Genomic DNA, 24,716 nt, shown 5'->3' with positions numbered 1-24,716 from the left:
TCAGCAGCCTCGGGGTTTCCTGCCCCAGTGCATTTTCCACAGCTCTGCCCAGCCCCGCATGAGCTGTCTCCAGCAGCGTGTCACCCCCACCCTGCCCTGGAAGGGTTGCACAGCCAGCCTGCTTGTGCTATGTGGCTGAACCCGCCCTGCCCTTATCATCAGCCTGTTCCAGCCTGGGTGCCTGCCCCGCAGCCCCGTCTTGGCAGCCATGCCCTGGCCTCTCCATGGGGGCAGAGTGGCTCTCTCCTGGCCCCATCCCTACCCCCTGAATAGACCCTTTTAGCCACCTCTTCCTGAAGGGAGGTGTCTGGGATGGATCAGAACGAGCCGTTCCACGTCACCCCGGAGGAAAAGCCCCCTGCTCCGCTCAGCAGGGAGCTCTGGGTGCCTGACGCCATGCCAGCCTCTGCCCCAGGCTGCCCTGCCAACCTGAGGAAGGAGGAGCACAGCGATGCAGCCACATAGAAATAATGATGACCACACATGACCTAGGAAGAGGCCTGTGCGCAGCACACCTCTGCCCTGCAGGCAGGTGGGCGGTATGCATGGAGCTGCCGGGAAGCAAGGGCTGAGTGGGGAGGATTTGGGTGCTGGGCTGGGCATTGGGAAGAGCCCAGCTCTGCTCCTGCCCTCTTCTGCCAGGAGCTGGCGAGGTGGGCAGGCAGCTTGCGGTTTGAGCCCAGAGCCCTGGCAGCATGCAGGAAAATGCCAAGGAAGTGGCTCGGAGTTAGCGGAGGAGCTGAAGCAGCGGTGATGGGAATTGGCCCAGCCAGCCTGCATGGGGAAGGGAGGCCGAGATGGCCGCTACGCCACACCTCCCCACCTGTGCAGCAACAGGATGCCCGACAGCTCTGTGCTGGGGGACCTGGTGCACGGCACTGCAGGCAGCTAAGCAGGAGATGCCCGGTGCTTGTGAGAGGCGCTGGGGTCCCAGCGCTGCATCTCTGGCTGGGAGAAGGCCTGGAAACCCAACCTCCAAGAGGAAAGGAGGCAGCTTCTGCTGCATATGGAGAAAACCCACCCGGCAGCCTCGGAAGGGCAGAGCACCGGGAAGAGCCCAGCCCTGGCACTCCCGACTCCTGCCTGATAGCGACGGTTTCTCAGCAGGTTCCAGGGCCTGCGGGGCTCTGTCTACAGGCAAGCTCTCGCTCTGTCTAGGGCGAGACCAGAGGGGCAGAGTCATGGCAAATCAGCAGTCACGGCTTCTGGCTCTTGTCCCTCTGCCCTGTCCCTTGCCCGGGGCAGGCCCTGAGGCTTTGTCTGTAGTGTGCAATGAAAGGTACAAGCAAGCGCTTGAAGAGAGGGCGACATCAGCTCCCAAGCCTCTGCCCCCGAGGACGGGGGGCTGGGTACTCACCGCTCTGCAGCCGACCCCCTCGCCGAGCCAGGTAGCCCTGGTGGCCCCGCAGCACACGGTCGTTGGCACAGCTCGCCGGAGACACCTGCCACCCCGGCACCCCCCAGAAGCGGCGTGGCTGTCGGGGAATGGCTCCCACCATCCCGGGGTTTGCGGTCAGGCTCCTCAGGCTGTCGCTGGCTGTCTGGCCTGCTCTGCGTGCTTGTGGGGAGGAGAGGGAGGGAGGTGAAACAGGGCTGATGGTGCTCTGCACCCAGCGGTGCTACAAGAGGAGCAGGAGACACAATCCCCGGCTGGACCAGCAGCCGCGGCGGGACGTCAACACCCAGACCCATGGGCAGCCCCCAGCCCTGCTCACCGGTAATGGCAGCCTTGACTCCTGGAGGCGATATCCTCCTCCCAAGGCTTCAGCTGGGATTCATGGCCACTTCCTTCCTTAAGCTTAATCCTGGAGCCCGAGCTAGCCAGCTCCCTCCCCCCACCCGCCCCACAGCCCCTGAGGCCTGCAGAAGAGGAGACACCGGGCTGGAGGGACCCAGGAGGCAGGGGACCAGGATGGGAGGATCGCCAGCAGCCCCGCCAGGATCTCCCTGACCCCAGGGACGGGGGCCAGGCTGGAGACCTGCCACCAAGCGCTTCTTGGCTGGCACGCCGCGCCCCCAGGACAGAGCCTCAAGGGTCAGGGGACTCCCTGTCACAAGAGATCCTGTTGTCAACACCGAGGCAGGCAGAGACAAGGAGCCTCTCGGTGCAGAGGCCTGGCAGCCCCACGCTGTGACAGATCCCTCCCGGCTCCAGCCGGGGCCAAGACAAAAGCCCTTTGTGAGCGCTCACCTGTTCACAGGCGCCCTTCACGTGCCGGCGCCGCACGCAGCATCCCCCCAGCGACAGCTCATGCGATCGTGATCCCACCGGCCTGTCAGACGTGGCACCTGCGGAGAAGGACGGCAGAGTCAGGCCCATCCAGCAGCTCCTTGCTAGATGGGGAATGAACACAGCGCTACCACTACCCACACCCCAAGAATGCCCTAGGGTCCAGCTGGCAAACCTAAACCGCCCTTGCCAGGCTGGTGTCCTGACGTCACCTTCCACCCTTGCCGCTGGCCGAGGGGCAGGGAGGGGAGTTGTCCTACAAACCTTAACTCGCACGCGAGGCCCAGCCAGCCTGGCGCACGTACACACCTGCCTCTAGCCAGCTCCCCCGGGGGCCCTGGCACGCACGCTTTCAGGTGGGATGGGTGCACCTGCATGGCGAGGAGTGAGAGCTGCACCCCAGCCCTTGCTCCGCACAGCCCCCGGCAGCCGTGAGAACCGGCCTCCCACCTGCTGTGGGGCCAGGGGCTGGCCTGGGCCAGGCCACTGCAATGGTGGCACACTCTGGTTGCAATAGGGACAGCCTGCTTGTGAGCACCGGCTTCTGTGGGCAGCATCCCGGGCCCGCCGGGCCTCTGCAGGATGCATCTGGAGGGCAACCCCAGCCCCCACGCGCTGCCCAGGGGCACCCAGCTGCCCCTGGGGCCTGTCCGTTCCCAGCAGCGGCTCTCACGTGGCACCAGCAGAGCTGTGGGTCTTCCTCCTGCCGAAGCCACGCAGGGGGCCGGTCCCTCGCGAGCACAACCTGCCCGGAGGGGCACCGACAAAACCCCAGTGCTGGGCACGACCAAGGAGGCTCACCTGCCTGGCACAGGGGTTCCCCGGGGGCTCCTGCAGAGGAGGGATAAGCCCTGCCGCGGGCTCCAGGACGCAGGCACGGTGCTGCTGGACCCAGCTCCCGGCACCCTGCAACGTGACTCCCGCCCCCTCCGGCTGTCCTGGGGGGGCTGGGGTTTGGCTCCCGGGCTTTCCTTTTTCCGGCAAGGATTCTCCCCCTAGCGACCCTGCCGTGGCACTTGGCTTTTTACGGCACCCGGCTCCTCCCCGCGGCAGCCTGTAACCCTTATATAGCGAGCGCGGCGGGGCTGGGCACGGGCTCCGGGGGCTCCCACACTCCAGCTGCCCTGACAGGCAGGCAGGGGCTGGGAGACGGCGGCCAGGACTCCCCTCCCCTTCCCCGAGACAGGTCTGCTCCGAGGCCCGAACCCGGACAGACGCCGGCCCACCCCCACCGCCACAGGGAAGAGCGGGCAGGCAGCGCCCTGCCGGATGGCTCTCCTGCAGCCCCCAGCGGTCCAGGGCTGGGAGCGAAGCCGTGTCAGCCCCAGCTCGCAGGGGTCACGACGTCACGGGGGGCTGAGTCCAGGCTGTTGCCCAGCGCAGGGGCCGGACTAGGGACAGGACTCCTTTGAGTCGGGGTTGAGGGGAGAAGACGGTTCGCTGGTCTACCGCTGCAGGGACGGCAGTGGGGCTGGACCAGACGTCCTGCGAGGATGTTTGCGACCCTACGGCTCTAAAACGGGCCAGAAGCGTGGGCGAGGCGGGGAGCGAGAGCCCGTGGGTAGCTGGTGTCAGGGCAGCACCCCGAGGGGCTGGCAGGCCCCAGGACAGGCAAGCTCGCGAAATCCAGACCCAGGCTCACCTGGTTTCTCCTCCTGGCACAAGACGCTGAGCACGGGGGAGCAGGGCCCAGGGGACCCCAGCCGCACATGCAACACAGGAGCCAGGAGGCCAGCCCGAGATACCCCGTGGCACGGGAACGGGAGGGTCTGACACCCAACGCACGAGGTCCTGCGACTCCGCAGCTACTGGACGCGGCGACCGGCACCGGAGGCCAGAGCACCCCAAGTGCCCGGGCTCCCGGCTTGGCGCTGAGGCCCCATGCAAACCCCCTCCTGCAAAGCCCACCTGCGGCAGGGAGGACTTCTGACCCGCGCTTGGAGCGGGCACTTCGGACGTGTTATGCTGCAATGTGGGGGGGAACCGCTTTTTCCTTCCAGCCAAAAACACCCCGTGCCCCCCCGCCGGTCTCCTCGCCCTTCCCCCACCCTGCTCCTGAGCCCCTGCCCCATCTCCGCATCCAAGCCCCCCCGGTTTACAGGCCCCAGGGAAGAGCAGTCAGAGAATGGAAAGCAGTTTCAAGTCCTTCGGGACGACCAGCCCTTTTTGAGAAGCAGCCAGCTCCCCCCCACACCCGGCCTAGCCCTGCCAGCTCAACCCCGAACCAGGAACCCGAGAAACCTGCAACACGTAAGCAAGGGAGAGGGGGGAAAATCATGCTCGGCAGCCGCTGGCGGGGGGGACCGCCCCGGCTGGGGACAGACCTTTGTCTCCGCTTTCCTGTCTCCAGCTCGCTGGGGCTTGCCTGGCGGAGGAAGAGGAGGGCCGTGGGGGACAGCGAGCAAAGATAACACCCCAGCAGGCATGCTGCAGCCAGGCGAAGCGCTTGGCAGCCCAGCCGGCGCGAGCGCCGCAGCACACGGGAGGCAAAGGGAGACGCGGAGAACCGGAGCCTCTCGCTGGAGCGCGGCCGCGGACCCCACGCAGGATCCTGGTGCTCGCGAAAGTGAGAGCGCAAACGTGCTGCGCACGGCGAGGGCACGGCTGCCCCGGTCTCCGCTCCACCCCTCTCCGGACGAGGCCCGGACCTCTGCCTGGCACCGCCGAGCTGTGATGGAGCCCCTGCCCCTGCTCGTGCCCAGGGACTGGTCCCGCCGCGGTCAGAGGGAGCCGGCGACCCTCGCGGTCCGGCCACGCCAGAAGGGCCGAACGTGGACGGGGAGCGGTGGGACGCCGGCTGTTTCAGGGGGAGAGGGGCGACTCCCCCCGCCTGCTAGCACTGCGGCTCACACACACACGTGCACACACGCACACGCACACGTACTCCCCCGAGCGGGTTGCTGCTCCTGGGCTGACATGCGAAGGGATGGGAGTCTTCTGTCAGAAAACAAAGAGGCAGCGAGGGAGGCAGCCAAGCTGGGGGTGGGGAGGACTCTCCCTGCAGCTCGCTGCACGCTGCAGGATGCTGGGGTCTCCAGCCCGGCCGCTTTCCCCGTCAGCGGCAAGTCCTGGCCGCGACTTCCCGTAGGACGCTGCGCGGGGCTCAGGGCCGCAGGGTGCACCCCGACCCAGCGCAGAACGGGTGCTGGAGGAGGAGATTTGGGCCTAGGATAAGGGAAATGAACACACGCACGGTTCCACCCCCGGCCTCCTTTCTCCGGGCTGGTCTTTGTTGCTAAATGAAAGAAAAAGCTGCCTCTTCCTCCTCAGACGGCTGCGCCAGCCAGGCCGATGCAAGGATCTCGCCACGGTCAGGCCGGCGCTGCCTGGCAAGCTCCCCCGAGGGGCAGCGCCGGCCCCAATGCCCCGTCTCTGCTGCATTTCCACCCCCGGGGCGGGCGCGGGGCCCTTCCCCGCAGGGCAGCGCAGCTTCTGGGGCAGCAAGGCGAAGCCCCGTGCCGACAGGCTTGGAGAAGCTTCCCGGCGAACACCTGCTACGGGTCACAGCCACGCACCTGCGCGTGCGGGACTAGCCACGACAGCCCCCTTCGCGTGGGGTGCAGCCCCGCCGCCTGGCCTGGCCTGGCCCGGCCCTGGGGGTGCCTGGGGCGTGAGGGGAGGAGGCCGCCATCCTCCCCTGCCCCTGCCCTCCTCCTTCCATCAGATGCCCCCCGCATAGCCCCGTCTGCCCCATCGACACACACTCCCGTTGCACCCCACGCATCCCCAGCAGCTCCCATCGCTCCCCGCAGAGCCGCTGCACTGCTCCGGGCTGCGTCGCCTCTCCGCCGCCCGGGATGCAGCAGCGCGAAGAGCAGGGCCCGAGCCCTGGATGCAGGAGCAAGGTAAGGGTAAAGGCTCGTGCACATGGCATCTGCCCCGTGGGAACCGTCTGCTGTTCCTGCAACCTGCGCTGTCGCAGACCGCTTCCTTTTCCTGTGACAGCCTTCAGATGAGGCCCTGGGTGCCTGCCGTCAGGCCAGCGGTGCTGCCCGGCAAGGCTGCAGCCTGCAGATAAGGCTGCCGCGGCTGCAAGGACGGCTGCAGGGATGTCCGCGTCTCCCCTGCCCGCGCGACACAGGGCAGGGGTGTGCCCAGCACCGGCAGGCACACCGCGCCTCCCAGCCTGCTGCAGCTTGGCAAGCCTGGCTTTCGCTGAGCCCAGCGCCGTGACGCTGGGTGGGCAGGAGCCTCCCGGGCTGGGGCCCTGCCTGTGCCTGCCTGTACCCACTCTGCACCTGCCCAAGGAAGGGGCTTTCTGCTGCCGTGAGCCATACGCGAGCCTCCCTGCCACCCCACCCTTTGGCTAGTGGGAAACCCATCAGCGAGGCAGGGGGTCCAGGCCCGGCGGGAAGCCGGGAGCCTAGGACTGCAGCTGCAGAGGGAGGCAGCCGACACGGCAGGCCGGGGGTCTCCACGCACTGGCCACGCTGCTCCGGCTGCCCCAGCAGAGGAAGGGCCCAAAATGGCTTGAACACGTGTCCCCTCCACCCCCAAACTGCAGATGAACCCAGCCTGGACGTGCCTCCGCAGGCAGGCCGGGTCCCACCCAGCACCCGCGCCGTGCAGAGACTCAGCAACGCCTCTGGGGGGGCCGCCCAGCTCCGACCACCGTACCTGCTGCCGCTCGGTCCATGCGAGTGATGCAACGGGGCACCCGAGTCACGCAACCGATGCCCAGAAAGAGGGTTAGGTAACAGCCCGGAAAGGGGAGGAGAGGAAGCAAAGAGCCCGCACGGACCACGGACCGGGAGGAGATGGCTGGGCTGCTGGGAAGAACAGGTGCCAGCAATTGCGAGATGCTGAGTACGGGAAGGGCGGTCAGGGCTCCACAGCCACAGGACCGCGGTTCCCACTCAGACTCACCCCAATGCATCCACTGCTGGACCTGGAGGGAGGGCAGAGCGATGGGCAAGGCTGGCAGGGAAGCGGATACAGCCAGAAGCCAGCGTGCCCCTGTCCACCTGGGCTGGCCAGGCCACGGCGGAAGAAGCGCCAGCCGGGGGGAGCTGGTCAGCAGAGCAGGATCCTGGGAGGGAGCAAGCCCAGAGCCCTCCGCACACAGGGCTGGGATGCCTTGCCCACCACCCCGGGCAGCTAGCATCACCCCCAGCCTCTGCCTCTTCCCACGCAGCAGCGTCCATCCACCCAGGAAACGGCCCCACGGCTGCAGACTTTGGAGGCATCCCCCCCACAGGGGCTGGCGCGCTTTCCCTGCAGCCTGGCAGGGCAGGGAGCCCATGCTGCCACCTCCATCCTCAGTGCAGGCTCCCCCAGCCTGGGCATCCTGCATCTCCCGGCCCCCATCAGCCAGCACCTCGCCGAGCCTCGCCACCCCCAACTGTCCCCCCCCCACCGCTGACTCACCCACCGCCTGCCTGAGTCACTGCCTGAGTCACCTGCCCCGACCACAAGCCGGGGTGTGACGCACGGCCAGGGCAAAGCCACCGACTCCGGCTGGCAGGCGGTGCCGGATCCCCCCTTGTTCAAAAGAAGCCGGGTTGGGCCCAGGCAGAGGATGCCCCTGGCTCGAGTCCAGGTCCAGCGGTGCTGGAGGACTGCAGAGAGAAGGCCCAGCGTGGCGGGGGGAATGGGGGGAGGGAGGGCTCCCTGCACCCGTGCCCTCCGCCCCTCCGGAGATGGACCCCCCAGGCCCAGAGCAGGGGCCCGGCTGCTCGCGCTTGCTCTGCCTCCCTGCTGGGCACAGACCGCAGCGGGACAACGGGTGCTGGAAGCGCCGAGCTGTTTGCTGGGCGAGACGAAGCGGCCCCACTGGGCAAGGGATGACCGGGGGGCTCACACTGAGCTTGGGTCTTTGCACCAGCTGCAGCTCCCGCGCGGAGGGTGTGCAGTCCCAGCGCCCCAAACGCAGCGCCGGGAGCTGGAAAGTGCCATGCTCCAAGCCTCATGGTGCGAAGTGGGGCAGACACAGACCCGCGAGGCGTGGGGGCTCCTGCGGGGGGAGCGGGGCACGAGGCATATACTGAATGGAGCTGTGAGCTTGCACTTTGCTTCTCGCCCTCCCAACCTGGGGGGCAGGAACGTGAATGAAGCAGGGTCTGCCCCATTCCCCAGCCTCCCCCGCCCCACACACAACAGCGGGGCACCCTGCAGCACAGCTGCTTCTTGCACACGGGACGCGTCCAAGTAGGCCTCACAGCCAGCAGCCAGGCCCTGCACATACAGCAGCCTCCCTCCCTGCCGAGGAGAGCAAGCAGGCTTCAGGCAAGCAGAGACAAGGGGGGCTGGAAGGGAGCTCAGGGGTCACATCTAGTCCAACCCCCTGCTCCAAGCAGGACCAGCCCCAAGTACATCGTCCCAGCCAGGGCTTTGTCAAGCCAGGGCTTAAACACCTCCAAGCGTGGAGACACCACTGCCTCTCCGGGGACCTTGTCCTAGTGCTTCACCACGTCCTCATAAGAAAGTTTTTCCTCATATCTAACCTCAACTTCCCTTGCTGCAGCTGGAGCCCATTGCTCCTTGTCCTGTCACTTCCCCCCACTGAGACCAGCCCAGCTCTGTCCTCGTTGCAGCCCCCCTGCAGGGAGGTGAAGGCTGCTGTTCAATCCCCCTCAGTCTTCTCTTCTGCAGACTCAATCAGCCCATTTCCCTCAGCTTCTCCCAACCAGTCCTGTCCCCCAGCCCCACAACTATTTTCATTGCCCTCCGCTGGACTCTCTCCAACGTGTCCACATCCTTTCTGTAGTGGGGGGCCACAGCCAGACACAGGACTCCAGATGTGGGTCTGTGCAGCACAATTGGGGATGGCACATGCTGCTCTTCTAGCTTTCTCCTGGGTAAGGAATCTGCCTTTCCCCACAAGCACCGACTTGCCATTGATCACAATGGAGAACTGCCAGGAAGAGGACAAGGGGCACAGCCACGCCCAGCTAACGCACCGACGACGGCTGGGGTCGCTAGGACAGATGCGGTCCCCACATACCGCTCATCACATCCCACAAGAGCACAGGGGACAACAGATTGGGCTGCAGAAGTCATGGTAGCAAAGCGCCAACAAACACTAACCCACAGAGCCAGAAGAAGCCCGCTGCCTTTACCGACATGCACTGCCCAGTGCTTGAGGCAATCGGGGGAGCCAGGCACTTCCTCCATTTGGAGGAAGATGATCCGTTTCCCTCCTCCATTCCCAGGTCAGCAGCAACGCTGTGATGTGCCACATCCTCGCATCCCAGCTGGTTGCATTCGCCTGGGCACCACCGAACATCCAGATTGAAGCGGGGTGTGAACACCAAGCGCAGCGGCAGTTTGGGGCCGCTCCCTGTGCAGACATGCAGGTGTCCCAGGATCAGAGCACTTGCACTTGGAGCTTATTCCAGAATAACTCCTGGCACGAACAGGCCCATGGGCTGTTACTGGGGGGACAGAGGCACAGACAAGAGACTTGACCATGGTCACACTGAGCATAAGTGTCAGGACCAGCTCAAATGCCAAATGCGCACTGAGGAGGACTCATAACCTGGCCTGGGAAGGACAGACAAGATGGGCCAACAGCTCACAGACAGGAGAAGGGCAAAAGACAGTTCCTTGCTAAAATGCATGGTAAAGAGGTGGCACCAGGACTCCTGGCTTTCAGTCCAGGATCCAGCTCAAGCACTGTGAAGGGATCTGGCCTCACGTCCCCAGGAGGGAGAGTGGCATCACCCTGCAGGCATTTCCCAGCAGGAAAAGCCAGAGCCCACGAGACAGAGATGGGCTCAGATCATGCAGAGACCAAGGAAACTCGTCACGTCACCACAGGGCCGCCCCTCGCGTCCAAATCCTGACCCGGGACCCTTTGGCTCCTGGAACGCAGCTTGGGCAGCACCAGCCAGAGCCCTCGGGCTTGGAAATCACAGGCTTCAAGCTGCACCGGCTGGACACGGCCAACTGCCGGGGAAACGCTGCACGTTTTCTTCCCCTCTTAGACTGCCAGCACGTGCAGGTCTCCGCGTGTCGCTCGCAGCATGGAGGCGGCTGCCAACAGACCAGGGGTGGAGGTCTAGGGGACGGACGAGGCTGCCGATGCCTGGGAAGGAGCCGAGGAGCGCAGGAGAGGCGGGTTAGCAGGACGTTTCTGCCGAAGCGCTCGGCGGTCGACGGTGCTGCCGCGTCGGTCGTTAGGTTCCAGAGTCAACACCCCACTGGGATGAACGGAGAAGCGATGGTTTCACTCCGAGCCTCTGGGCTGGCTCGCCCTTTGCTCCGTTCCTGCTCGAGACGCCCCGGTCTTCCCTGTGCTTTTGGTCTACCCGATTCCTAACAAAGCCGTGCAGCCTGGAGGCTGCTCTAGCGTAGGTCCTGGCGGCCACCCAGAAAGGAAAGGCATCTGGAGAGCGGCGTGTCCCTGCCACCCTCGGCCAGGGACGCGGGGCTGGAAAGGCAGAGCAAAGCCCGGGCAGCGGCTACCCCTGGTCCAGGAAGTCCCCCGTCCTCGGAGGGTGTTCCTGGAAAACCATCTCCGCCTCCTGGGCAGGGCCCGGGCCGAGAGGCACCCTGCTGCCCTCCTCAGTCTGCGTGCAGCCCCCGCCCGAGGTACGTGCACTGCTATTTTTGCAGCAGCTGGGGCTGGAAATGCAATTTCTTTGTGCGAAAGCCTAGAGGGGGAGCAGAGCTCTGCGGCAGGGAGAGAAACTGCCAGGGCGCCGCGCACACCAAGCCGGCCTGGGAGCCCCGTCAGCTAGACTGCCAACTCCTCTCTGGCCACCAACAAGCCCAAATCGACGAGGCACGCCTCACTCCGGCACCTTCGCCAGCCCTCGGGGCCGGCTAGAAAAGCCCGGGTGTCTGCCAGCGAACCCCCTGCACCGAGAACCCCAGGCACCCCGCTGTCCTGGCCCGCGCCGGCTGAGGCTGGAAGGCAGAAGCCCGCTCGGCCTTGCTCCTTCGCTGGCTACATCTGCTGGTGCCCATCCGCCAGCTGTGCCCCCGCGGCACTCCCAAGAGCAGGCACACGCACAAGTGGTCACACGAAGTGAGGGGAATTTTCCTTTCCTGCCCGACAGCCGCGTGCGATGCCCAGGCCTATTGTGGTGCAACGACCCTGGAGTCTTCCCCCACGGCCTTTGCTTGGGTTCCCCGCTCTGCCCCCTCGCGCTGGCTTTGTCCCACGAGACCTGCCTGGCTGGGCGGGAGGTGGCCCGAAGTCGGGTGCTGCCTAGAGAAGGACGTGTCCCCCAGCCCAGCCCAGCCCAGGCCTGCTGCATCCGGCTCCGCTGCTTCTCTTCAAGGTGATGCCAAGATCAGAGCCGCTTGCTGTGGTGGAGATGCCAGCTCGGCTGCAAGCCTTGCACGCGGGGCTGAGGGCCCACAGCTGACACCACGTGCCCGGGTTTTGTCCTCCAGAAGCCTGCCCGCCCCGCTCGGCGGGTCACCCAGTGCCTAGCTCCTGCCGCCCTCGGGGCCCTAGGAACACAGGTCGCTGCCGCACCTGGGCCAGGACACCCTCCCTCCTCTGGCTGCGGCCCAGGGTTCGAGTCCCACCTCCTGCCCTGTGCTCAGTGCACCTCTGCCGCCAGCCTGCTGATCTGGAAGCGTGCCAGCGACGCCACCCTGCCCAGCTGACTCACCAGCCCCTCTCCAGCACGTCAGGCCTTGCTTCCCCTCTTGCCGTGCCCTGCAAACCTGCTCCAGAGCTCCCACCACTGGGAAGGGAAGGGGAAGCAATGCCCCATGCTGCCGCCCAGGCCAGATCGGTCCAGCCGGGAACCCGACTCCTGGCTCCCAGCCTATGCCCAGGTTTTGTCCCAACCCTCCCCTTCATGTCAGGGTCTGGCTCCAGTCTACCCCAGACTTCCCAGGAGCATTTCCCAATGGACTATGCTGAAGTCCTCTCTCCCCACCCCAGGCCCTGGAAGCCTTGTCCCCCTCTTCCCCCCAGAGCATGACCGTCTCTGCTCTGGACAGAGGGACATCCCCGCTGCCTGCCACAACAGCACCACTACGGCCAGGCTCGCCAGCCAACTCCAGACCCAAAAGCCCTCCCATCATGGGCCAGTCATGTCATTTAACTCTTTATGGCCCTGCATGCACAAGGCCATGCAGAACCAAGCGGGGCTACAACACCTGCAGCCTCCATGCACCGCGCCACTCTTCCAATGCCAAGCTGGTCTGCAGGCTGAAGGGCTGAGCTGGCGCTCTGGCCTGCTCCAGCCACCCCCCATCGTGGTTGGCTTTCAAGGGAAGCCAGCCCGGAGAAGGCAACCCAGCACAGGAAGCCAGAGGGCGAGAGGCTGGCCCCCTTCCCCCCGCACGCACACCGCATCCCGGTGGGGACCCCAGGTACGGCCCTGGCTCAGCGCACATGTGCAGAGCAAAGACAATGAGGAGGGAGGCACCGGATCTCGCATGGTAGCTCGGGGAGGCGAAAGCTCTCCCAGCCCCTTCCTGGGGCCCGGGCAGAGCACGGCAAGATCGCACCAATCGGAGAAGGTGGGGAACGGGTCACGTATCAGTGCCCTGGGGGGCACGTAGGGGCTGTGCCCTAGCTGGCCCCAGGAGCTTCCCCAAAGCCTCTACAGCGGTGGGAGGACGGGCGCGCAGGCAGGGGTTGCCCCACACCTCACAGCGGGCGTCAGCCCGCAAGGCACAGCACCCTGCCCCCTGCCTGGCTGCGAATGCCCAGTGCTGGCAAGGTGGGGGGTACCCTCGGCACAGCGGGGGGTGCCCCGCAGTGATACGGGGGGCAGGCGGACAGGCCGGCACCCAGCAACAGCCTACCAGCCCCGGGGAAGGGAGCCCCCATCCACCCGCCCCCCTGGCCAGGCTGGGGCAGACAAAGCCGGGCTGGGGAGGGGAGCACGGCTGCCCCCGGGATCCGGCCTGGAGCCCCCAGCCGCTGGGCACCAGCGGTGGCTAAAGCCTGCAGGGAGCTGGGAGAGGGCAGAGACCTGCCCCAGCCTGGCAGCGCCCGGGCCCGCACTTACCCGGCAGAGGGGCGCGGGGCTGGCGAGCGCGCGGTGGCGGTGGCACTGGCCCTGGGGGGGCCCTGCGCCCAGCCTGCGGGTGCTGCTGCAGCCCAGGCCCTGGGCCACCCGCCGGCCACCTCCCTCTGCTCCTCCGTGCCTGCGGCCCATTTCCTCCCAGCTGATGGAGCCGGCTCCCCGCCCGCCTCCACCGATTGGTGCCAGGCGCCCGCCCCGCCCCGCCGCCCGCCCCCTCGCACAAAGCCCGGCCCTGGCTGGGGGAGGAGGTTTTGCAAACGGGGAAACTGAGGCTGGGGGAGGGGGAGGAGCACTGCCGCAGCTGCTGGGCCGGCAGGGCAAGGGGGGCTTGCAAAGGGTTAGGCAGGTTTCTTGCAAGCACGGGGACCTCCTGCATGTGCCCCCTCCCCACCTCTCTGCTGCCCCTCCCTCCTGGTGGGGTGGTGGGGCAGAATCGGGGCCTGGCACTGGGCGGCACCCAGCTGGGAGTGCTCCGCCAGCACCGCTGGGCGTGCAATGCAAGGGAAGCCGCAGCACCACTGGGCCTGGGGGACCTGGCACTGACCAGCTGCAACACGCTGGCACACGGAGGGAGCCCCGCGCACCAGCTCCCGAGGGCCAGGCCTGCTCTACCCGCCGCAACGGCAGAGCTGCCTCCGGCTGCTGGAGCACTGCCAGCCTCAGACAGCGGCAGGAGCAAGAGCTGAGACGCGGCCTGGCACAACCCGCTCCACTGGGAGTAGCGGGGAAGGAGCAGCCGGTCCTGGGTGCCCCTGCGTGGCTTGGCATTACCAGGTGGCCAGTCCTGGGGCAGGCCGTCACCTTGGGGGCCAAGGGAGGGGCCATGAAGCCCTTTGCCTGAAGGTCACAGGTCGGGATATGGCTACGGGCTGCTAGCGAACAGCAGCGGTTCGGCGGCCCCCACGCAAAGCCGTGCGGGGCTCCCCGTGCAGCTCCTCGCGCAAGAGTGACGGCTTCTTGCTGATCCCGTGGGGCTCTCGCAGCAGGGGCACCGTGGCCTCTCGCGGGGCAGGGCCCTGCCAGCCGTGTGACGCAGCCACTGAATCGTGTCCACTTCTCCAATCCCCACTCCCGTGCCTGCGCGCCGCAGTCCCAGCCCTCGCGGACCACAAAGGGGTGTCAAGCGCGATCCCTGGCATCACCGTGGCAGTGGCTTTGGCTGCTGGGACCAGGCTGCGCTTCGGCGGCAATGGAAAATGCCGCAGCGTGCTGAGAGCTGAAAGCAGGGGACGGGCGCAAACCTGAGGCCTCTACCTAGAGAAGCCAGGCACTGCGAGTGTGCAAGGTGTGTTCTCACACGAAACTTCCTCTCCAACACAAAGCAGAGCGTTCGCCACAGCACGGCACCTCGGGACTACGCGAACATAGGACTCGCCATTTCCCGGGTCAGGGCGCAGGTCTGTCGTGCCCAGTCTCCCGTGTCACACGATGGCTGGAAGGGAGAGCGACCAGGCCGAGCAGGGCTTTCCCCCATTCCTCTCTCCCACGTAGCCTCCAGCATCGGTGGTCCAGGCGGGTGTCATGCAGAGGCCGTGCCAGTGACTGATGCCCCTTTCCTCTAGAACGTGGAACTGGATGCACCCTCAGCTCCCACCACGTCTGGTGGCCACCAGTCCCACCCTTGGATGACACGCTGGGGGAAGAACAACTTCCTGGTGTTAGTTTTAAACTGACTGCTGCTGGGGTCGTGCTGTGACCCGCGGTTCCTGTCTGGTGAGAGACAGTCAGTCATAAATCCCTCGAGCATCTCTTTTCTAAACTGACCGGCCCTGGTCTCTTGAGTCTCTCGTCATGTAGAAGCCCCTCCATAGCACTCGACATCCTTGCTGCCTTTCTCTGGACTTTCTCCACTTCTTCTAGATCCTCAGTCCAGGAACCAAGGGCCACACGGATGAGCTCAGGGCCCCATTCAGTCAGGGGCCTGCAGCGGCTCTATTCAGCACACGCAGGACCCCAGGCTGCTCACGCCAGCACTTTAATGTGATATCCTGCTTGCTGCCAGCTTAGTCCCATGACAGGCCACTCTGGAAAGCCTCCTTGCCCTGCAGGGCTGGCACGGAAAGAGCGTCATCCTGGACTCTAACCTCCAAGGCTCATGCATCAGCAGGGACAAGGTCCCACTTCTTTCGGCCAATGTTGGCACAACCAGCCAGCGTCCTGTAGGCCACAGCCAGGAACGTGGCGGGTTGTTGGTGGAAGCCCCGAGTGAGCAAGGCCCCCAGAGGTGAGGAGCGAGTGGTACACCCACCTGTCCCTCGGTACCCAGCTCTGGAGACTTTGGCCTTGCTCCGTTCGGTCTCTGCAGGCCCAGCAGGAGCCGGTTTGCACCTGACGTCGCTGGAAACCGCACCACCTCCCGTCGGGCTGAATCTGTCCTGCTCGGCCTGTCAGATGCACAGCGTGGGCTGCGCGTGCCCCAGCCCGACCAAGCCCAGCAACGCACAAGAAGCAATGCCAGCAGAGCAGCGGTCAAGAGAACAACGTCCCAGCAGCTGGCAGGGGTTGGGATTCCCCGGGTTTCCTGCTGAGAGCAGGACAGAGCCGGGCAGCCAGGACACGGCCTTGCTCCCTTGAACGGGGATGGGGGATACAAGCAGCCGTGCTTAGGGGTGGCCTCACCTCCCACTCCACAGACTCCAGATGCTGCGTTAAGCCCAGGCCAGGCCTCACCCCTCCCAGACACGCCAGCACCCCGTCCCGCCGACTGTCCCGCTCAAGCAGTCCGAACTGCCCGGAACCGCTGCCCCTCAGCCCGGAGACCCCTCTCAGACCGTAAGAGCTGCCAGACTGGGTCAGACCCTCGGTCCGTCTTGCCCAGTCCCGTGTCACACTAAGGCTGGAAGGGAGAGTGACCTGGGTCTGACCAGGTTTCCACCCGCCCCGTTCCTCTCTCCCTTGCAGCCTCCAGCACCGAAGGTCGTTTTAAGCCCTTGGGTTCAGCAAATGCCCCCCAGGTACCTGCTGGAGGTTGCTCCCTGCCGAAGCCACGTTCACTTGGCCCAGCTCAGACACTGCATGATGGTTGCTGGCTGTGTCATTTCTCTCCTGCTTTTGACACAACCCCGTGACTAAGCAGAGAGAGTCCACGAGCCGTGGCCAGCTTCACAGACCCCTTATAGTCAATCAGTAATCAAAGCCTATGAGGCAGAAAGGTCCCCCACCCTGAGAAGCTGCTGCCCACCCAAGTGTCCTGGTGTCTTCCCCCAATGTCAGACCTGACGGCTGCGGGGCACTGATCTTCCCCCCGCCTCTCTCCACGAACGGTCCTTTCCATCGCCTGTGATGGAAAACCCCATTAGCACCGTGCGGGGACACCGTGTCACTGGCAATACCCAGTCCCAATTGTATTTCCCAGGACACCCACATTGGATTATGTTCATTATCCCTGTCACTCGAGATGCAGCCTTTTCATTTCCTTCCTAATGGATGTTGGAGGCCTATCAGATTCCAAATTGGCCCGGTTCAGCTGAGTCCCCTCGTCCCAGGAAAAGCCAGAGAAGCCAGAACAGCTTCATCCCTTCTTGGGAGTTGAGCAGGCACAGGATCTCTCATGGACAGGCACAGCCTAGGACAGAAAGGGACCCCTTCCCTGGGGCAGCCCATCGCGCTGGCCTTGTCTTTGCTCAGATCTGGGGGTGCAACGTCTACTATCACTACTGCCTCTGGAACTGCTCTGGCCTCAGCAACTCTGGGAGCCTTGGCTTTGGGGCAAATAAACCCTCCCTTGCCCCCAAAACCACTCCCTAGAAACACCCTCCCTTGCCCCCAGCCAGATATCCACGTTAGTAGCATCCTGGGGGTCCAGGAGGCATCGCTGTTTGGGCAGATTGTGTCACCAGCATCATGCTATAAAGGCAGAGAGCTCAAGGAGCGACGGTTTCCATAGTATGTGGCTCCTGCTGGAGACCCCGACAGGCAGGCTCACAGAAAGGAGACAGGAGCTATCTCCACCATCCATCTAGAAAGGCTCGATGCACAGACAGGAGAGAGGAAACATCCTCTGGGAACGAGCCCATCAGGCCCCACAGAGTGGGAGCACTTGCAAAGACAAGCAGAAGTGCTGGCATCTCAAAAGCTCGGCCCCAAAGAGCTGGCGGGTCTCAGCCCCGCTCCTCTAGGACCAGTCTGCATCACAGGAGCCAGCGGCTCTGCTGCCGCCCCCACTCGGTCTCAGCAGGCCGCAGAGTTAATGAACTGCCCCCTGCATGTGCCCTCAGATCTCCCCCCTCGGGAGGCCCATCCTGGCGTAGACACGATGCTAGGGATTTCTTCTCCCTGGTCACGCTCCGTTTTGTCCTAGGGAGCCGAGACCAACGGGCAAAAAAGCCGTAGTGTGGAAAGGGCCTGAGAAACGCTCTCTCCAGACCTGGAGGGGAGACCCACAAAGCCAGGACCAGGGGGAAGTCTGCGTTCCTCCGGTCTGCGATTAAACCAGCCCATTCACACCACCTCTGGACCCCACAATCTTCCCCGGTGCCAAACGCGCGGCACGTTTCCTCACGCAGGGACCAGCCCCCGGCCCACCTGCGCCATCCCCCCCACGGCTGCGTTGCTGCCGAGGCAGCCGTGACGGGAGCTGGTCCCTCGCCATTCTCCCCAGGAGGGACGTCAAGCCATTCCTCCTGACGACGGGGGATAACCTGGCGCCGTGTCTGATGGCACACATAGATCCCGGCTCTCCAGGAGCGGGGTGGAGGAGGCACGTACCCTGTGTTACGCAATGCATCCCAAGCTTGCCAGGGCCGCTGTGATCTAACCCGCTCCCAGGTGGGACTCTCTGCTGCTCGCCTCTCCCCAGATGCTTATTCCAGCACTGAGCATCTAATTCCTCCTCGGGTTTTTATTACGGCATCGCCCAGGGGCCCCGGTTCAGGTAGTGTTTCCACTGTGCCTGGACAGAAGACCACCCGAAGACCTAAGAGCTTAAGCACACAGGAGAGAAAGAGGGCAGAGGCACAGAGTGGGGAAGCAGCTTGCCAGGGGTCAGGGTATTACTGCTGCTTGCATTGCCGTCGGGCCTCAGAGTCACGGACCAGGACCCTGCCGTGCTAGGTGCTGCACGTGCACCGAGTGAAAGCGCCAACCCCTGCCCTGGAGAGCCGACCACCGCCATTGCAGCCGGGTCAGTGAGAGTCAGGACGAGAAGCCCCATGCCCAGGCCCCGAACCAGAGCCCTCTTCTCAGAGCCACGCTGCCTCTCTGGCAGCGCCGTCAGCCCCAGGGAAGCCCTGCACGAGACCGGGAACATGCCGCGTGAGCAGGGAGGCAGCCAGCTGGTCCCAGCCCAGTGCTCACGCCAGCCCCAGTCCCAGTTTCTAATGGCCATCTCACGTCCGTTCTCTGTTCACCCTCTAAGCCACACGGAGAGTTACTGGTCTACACTGGGAAGGCAGGACATGTAGCAATGGGTTTAAACTGCAGCAAAACCAATTTAGAACAAATCTGAGGAAAAGCTGCTCGCGAGCAGCCGGACGGCGGAGCCGGCTGCCTGGGGGAGCGGTGAGGGGGTCTGGAGGCTTTCAGGCAGAGGCTAGATGGTGTCCGCCGTGGGTCAGGAATGGTGCGGTTTCAGGAGACTGCAGTAGCTTGCCCTTGAGGTCCCTTCCCAGCCTGGGAGTCGATACAAATTCAGAGCCGTTTTAAAAAGGGATGGAGGGTTTTGAGCCTGCGAGAGCTGCAAGGCCGAGCCAACTCAGGGTCAGGGCTGACAGTAGTTTGTCTGGGCCTGTTGGCACAGGGCTGATCCTGCCCCAGGCAGGGGCTGGACTAGATGTGACCTGTGCAGCTCCCGTCCAGCCCGACCGCTCTAGGATTTCTATGGCCGGCAGCTTTGGTGGGTTGCAAAGCCGCCCGGACCTGGGGTAGCGGTGCAGACCGAGCCAGACTGTTGCCAGAGCATGTTTGCAGGCACATCCCTGCTGCTTTTCACCCCAGCTTCGTGGCAGGGACCCAGCCCAGCCACGAGCCCCCAAAGTCAGCCAAGCAGAAGAGAGCACGCCACGCGGCCCATGCAGGCGCACCCTTGCGCTCCTCTGACTCAACCCTGGGCACGGGTGTGAGGACACGTGTGCTCCATCCCGCAACCGTCCCACCCTGCTGCAGCTGCCCATGCCTGGCAGGCTCCAGGCGGGTGTGCTAGCTCCTTCCCACGTCTGGCTGAGCCGGGCGCGGGGTGACAGCACCCAGCCCGCTGGATCCTTCTGATCCCACCGCAAGGCACTGCCCCTTTGCCAGGTGCCGCACGGGAGAGGTCTGCAGCAGGTGCACCGACAGGCCCGGGGCAGGCAGGGAGCTGCGCGGTCCTTTCCCCTGGGCGCACGTCCAAGGCATTAGTCAGATTACAGGAGGCAGCACCAGCCCCTACAATCACGACCGTGGTGAAACTCTGACCCGGTGCTATTTGTGGCATGGGCAGGCCTGGCTCGGGCTCTGCCCAGCCGGAGCCCTGGAAATATTTAACCCTGTCTGCTGATGCCGGGGCAGATCCTGCGCTGCAGCCCAGGAGGCAGGGGCAGGGTGATTTGGGGCACCGAGCCTCCATCAAATTGTAGCATCCTAGAGCAAGGGGTGCTGCTTCAGAGACCACATCCAGCCCAAGCCTTGCCTGAGGCAGGATCAGCTCCATCCAGACCAGCCCAGACAAACCCACTGTCCAACCTCTGAGCAACATGACACAACCCCAGGCATTACACCTGATCCTGCAGCAGGGAAAGCAGGGGGGCTGCGGCTGCCAACCTCCTGCTGCTGCAAAGGTTATTCATCTGCCCTCAGCAGATCCCAGGCAAAGGAAGGCAACCCCCCCAATCCAAACTGATCTGAGTGGGGCGGGGGGTAGAAATGCCTTCCTGACCCTAAATCAGACGGGCGCTGGGTGCCTAGGAAATGGGAGCACCAGCTGATGCAAAATGCACTCAACACTGTGTGAGGAATTGCACGCTGCCAGCTTTTCCCAGGGTTTGGGTAGGGGAGAGGGCACATAGGGGACTGGCGTCATTCTGCCCGAGGCTGATCTACGAGGTCAGGCGTTGAGCAGGGCAGGCCTGGCAGGTGGTGGTCACCTGCCCAGCGCCCCACTGGAGCCAGACAGCCACAGGCCACTGGCAGTGGAGCGCAAGGCTCCCCTCAGCCTCCTTGATGTGTCCGGCCGCAGATGCCCTGCAAGTCCAGCCCGCGCGGTCCCCTGGGGTGGGCAGAGGGGCTAAGCCCTGGCAAGGAATGAAGTGCCAGGACGGCGGGCACGCTGTCCACACTGCCGCGGCCCCGGGAAGTCACGGGCAGCGCTGCCCTGGACGCTCATCTCGCATCAGAGACTGCAGGAACGAGGGATCCTCCGGCAGTCCGCAATGCGTTGCTGTAGCAACTCACCAATGCCGAGCTGCCTCCTCCTTTGTCTCGGCCGCCAGCCCCTCCGCGTGCCCCTCTGCGCCTGCCATCGCTCACCCGCCGGAGAGGAATGGTTGGGAGCTGCCGTGCAGGAGACGGCCGCAAATCTGCCCCCTCGCAGGCGGTGCCTGAAGCAGCGGATAGGGGTGCTGCTGCTCCAGCCAGGGCATCGGGGCTAGCTCAGCCCTGACACGCGCCAGGGCACCCAGCACTTCGCAAACGCCCTTGTGGGCAGCAGCAAAAATGGCTCAACCAGCCGGTTCCTACGGCATGTGCCAAGGTGCCCCCCTCCCCGAGTCCTCCTGCATGTCCCAGAAGAGATGGGGCGTTCACTTCCAGGCCCTGGGCTGCCTTTGACCTCTCAAGGCCCTTCCCTTCCTGCCCCTCAAAACCACCCTGCAGCCTGTTAAACAGCTCCTACGTCCTGCTCCAGAGGCAGCTGCACATCAGTGGGGAGTTCACCGAATCCCGCATGCAGAGCCTGAGCAGCGGGTCTGTCCGGCAGCCCACAGCAAAGCAGCCCGCACGGCCTCTGGCGCGTGAGCTCAACGAGAAGAGTTTGTGCGGTGACCAGCTTTGCTCCCCCTTCCTCCTCGCAAGCCAGTCAGGTGAGATGCCTGACCCCACTGCAAAGGCTTGATGATCACAACCGAGGCTTGGGAAGCCTGGGGCCTGACCCAGGATGGGACGCTGACCTCCAGCAGGTCACGCGACGCTGTCAGCCGCGCTTCATAACAGGCTGGGAGCGCAGGCAGGCTGGGGCTTGGGACTATGAACGCCGGCTGGGCTGCGGGTTCTCCAGCTCCGGCTTGGACCCAGCCCCACCAAAAAGCAGCAGCGCAGCAAAACCCCAGGGCCGACGGAGGGAAACCTTGATGTGCGGCACGCTCCAGAGCTGAGCAGAAACCCCGCGGGCGGGTGCGCTGCTAAGCTCTGCAGGCCTGGGGCTTAATCACATTTCCTGGAGGCCTCATCCTGCCTCAGTCTGCAGTAAAGCATCTGTACCCGATCCCTCGAGCCAGTCAGAGCAGCCTTTGTGCCTCCCTTGCCTCTAGGTCTCAGCACTCAGGCAGCCTCCTGCCACACAGCTCCATGCACGCTGCATACGGGGCTTTCAGCCCAGACTCCGGTCTCCGTTGCACCCAATCCCAGGCCCGTTAAATTCCTTTGTCCACTGCCGAGAGCCCCAGCGTCGTGCCGAGCATCTGCATTCAAGCAAGAGCCTGGAGGCCTAAAATTAGGCCCAGCAGATGATTCATGAGGATTCAGCCGTCCCACCGCTATGGGGAACGGGGCCAGCCAACACCCAGCTCCCCAGGCAGGGCAGGACGGGGTGGGAAGCCCTGGCACCTTGGGGCTGCAGAAGGGGAATGGTGCTTTCCTAGCTTCTCTCGTGGGAAGCAGAGGCCTTGCTGGATGTCCGAGCGAGGGAATGGCAGACAGAAAGCCCATTTTTCCAGAGAGCTGCCTGAAAGCAGGAGTGAGACAAGCTGCCTTCTGAGCCACGCATGCCCACGCAGTCACATGGTCCTAGGAGGGAAGAGGGGGCCGGAGAACATCACCCCACTGGGCATGCAGCAGGGCCTCAGGCAGGGGTAGCCAAGTCCTCCCCGGGCAGCCCAGGAGGGGAACGGCTGTCAGCCCCTCTTTGCTGACATAACTGGCCAGCCCCTCCAGCACCAGGCAGAGCCTCATGTGCCTCCCCAACATGGCTGCGGACAAGCCTTTTCTTCTTGCGTCCCGTCACTGCGCTCCAATGTGAATCCAGAAACAGGCCCGCGTAAGCTGGAACAAACGAGGGAGCCGGAGAGACCGAGCCAGGCGTGCAGGTGCTGCAATGCTGGGCAGCAGCACACAGGACCCAGACAAAGAGGGGTGACCAACCGTAAATCAAGCAGGGCTCTCCCGCGGGGTCCAGCGGGGGTTCGATCAGTTCCCAGCAGCTCGCCCCTTCTTGCCGCACTCCAGGTGTCCCTCACCGTGAATCAGGGAGCCCTGGAAAAAGAAGGACCGGGTCCCCAGTGCCAGGCAAGGGGACCTCTGAGTCAGGTGGGGGAAGAGAAGCAGAGGCATCCTCCAGCCCACGAAGAGCAGCAGTGCTGGGAACTGATGCAAAAGCCAGGGCAGAAGGCGTTGGGGTGGGGAAGGTGGTGACAGGGCTGTGTCTTTGTAACAGCAGGTGTGCATGGTAGGGGGAGCTCTGCCATCCCACAAGCACATGACACCACGAGTGCCCATGTCCCTGGACATGCAGGGGACCTGGGAGGAGCCATGCCTTCACCCCAGGGAAGGCCATGGTGCTGTGCTGTGCTCCAGCATCATGCCAGAGACTGCAGATGGGTCCCCAAGCCAGCAAGACGTCCCTCACCCTGCTCGGGGAGGGCTAAAGGGGACGAGGGGCCCTCATTGCCCCCAGCTGGGCAGCAGGGCAAGGTGACACGGCAGAAGAGACCTGGAGGGTGGAACTCCCTTATATCCCTGTTGGAACGGCGGGAGCATGGAGCCAAGCCAGGCTGGCACCAGGCCTCATCTCAGGTTCCCGAGAAGCCAAAAGCTGCAGTGGATGTGCTGGACAATGGGTGCTAGGCAGCAAAACCGGGCCTCCAGCTGGTTATCAGCCACAAAGGGGAAACCCAGCAGCAGCCCCAGCCGGCCTGTCACAGCTGCCTCCTGGGGCTCCTCCCTTCCTGGCTGTAACTGTGGCTTGGTGTAGACTTGTCTTTGCAGAAGCTGCCCTGCCAGACTTCAGGGTCAGGGGGATCCATCTCTCCCTGCTTCCTCTGGTGTCCCCTTGCTGGTTCTGCCCCTTTCTTCCCTGCCTTGCCTCCGGGGCTGGAGGTTGAAAACTACCTCCAAGATGCTTCAGAGGCCTCGTTCCAGCAAAGCACCCATGCGGCACAGCTGGGGGGCCGCCCCAGCCAGCAGTCCCTGGTCTATCCATTGTGCGGCAGGACTGCTAACCTCCCACCAGCTCACTCCTGGGTAGGCTGGTGGCCACTGGAGTTGCTCTCAGAAGGAGTCCATGGAGGCTCCGAGCAACGCTGCCATCATCCAAGCAGCTGATGAGCACTCACCTCCTCGCATTGCTCACCTTTACGTGCCCCGCATGCCCTCGAGACCAGACCACGCGGCCGGGCCTGGCCACACCTGGAGACCCAACCAGCTGAGGCTGCCAGTCCCCAAGCAAACCATGCTTGCATGGGAAGCTGGACACGTCCCCGCAGCCAGAGAAAGCCCGTGGGGGGTATCAATCCCTGGCCTGCTGCAGGGCTTCCCATGAAAGCCGCCCATAGCGTGCCTTACCGCACCAGGGCCAAAACTGCGAGGCTTTGGGACAGGAAGCGAAGGAGAATATCTCGTGACGGGGATGGCTGGAGAATTGCTCACAGGAAGAATGTGATTACCCCAGCTGGAGTTTGCTCAGTAAATCCGGGGTGAGGCATCACTTCTTGCCTAAATACTACCGCCTCATCCATAATTGCCAGCCAGGACCCTGAGGCTGGACTGAAGGCGGCAGTTTGCTGCCGAGAGGTGTTACCCGCTGAGTCATCAGCACCCCTCCCTGCACCACCAGCATCTGCATTGCAGGTCTCCCACCCGCGTACGGATCCAACACGGACCTGCTTAGCTTGGGAGCTGTGCCAGGGCCCCAGCACAAGGCAGCAGGACAGTTGTGAAGATGCCCAGGGAAGGGCAGCGCATGCAAGGTCAGTCACTTCCCACCCTGGGACCTCAAAACCAAGAGAAACCGAGAGAAAGACACCAATGCCCATGGACCACTTGGCAATGGCAAGGCTGCTGGTCTGCCATGATGGCTAGCAATGACCCCCATCTGCACGCATCGGTCATCTCCAGTCTTAGAGAGTAAGCCCCTTGGGGCAGGGATTGTCCTTGGATGCTGCCTAGCACAGCGTGGTCCTGGCATGACCAGGGCTCCCAGGCACTATGTTAATACATGTTATAAATAGCAAGAGCTACCAGCCCTCATGATGCAGCAAGAACGGGGCGGGGGGGGACTGCAGAGGCAGATCCTGAGCTCAGCCCTGCTCATCTTGGAGACCCTTCCAGCACCAAGAGGAAGTGGGCTCTGCCTGTCCAGCTGGTAGTCAAGGAAGAGACTGGAGCCAAAGAGCACCAGCTGTCCCTTCTCTGGAGCAGAGCAA

General features: G+C 64.3%; 1 protein-coding gene across 13 annotated transcripts in view; it reads right to left on the bottom strand.

The window, feature by feature from the left end:
• Positions 1-24,716, bottom strand: part of ATOSB (atos homolog B) — a 44,363-nt gene that overhangs the window by 15,495 nt on the left and 4,152 nt on the right. For 6 of the 13 annotated variants that reach the window (XM_090037510.1, XM_090037523.1, XM_090037522.1 and 3 more), the window contains 3 exons: positions 22,438-22,548; positions 2,192-2,289; positions 1,358-1,558 (listed from right to left, as the gene is read on the bottom strand). The gene's annotated coding sequence lies outside the window, so the exon portion shown is untranslated. Of the gene's footprint in view, positions 1-1,357; positions 1,559-2,191; positions 2,290-3,031; positions 3,242-9,256; positions 10,649-13,152; positions 13,313-20,535; positions 21,317-22,437; positions 22,549-24,716 lie in introns of those variants that run through there. The other 7 variants (XM_090037516.1, XM_090037517.1, XM_090037519.1 and 4 more) reach the window with 6 other exon arrangements.

The sequence above is a fragment of the Crocodylus siamensis genome, chromosome 3 (genome assembly GCF_052110815.1).
Source record: "Crocodylus siamensis isolate JL-2025a chromosome 3, ASM5211081v1, whole genome shotgun sequence".
Taxonomy (NCBI): domain Eukaryota; kingdom Metazoa; phylum Chordata; order Crocodylia; family Crocodylidae; genus Crocodylus; species Crocodylus siamensis.
Note: the sequence above shows the minus strand (reverse complement) of the source record. Positions and strands in the feature narration are given on the sequence as shown.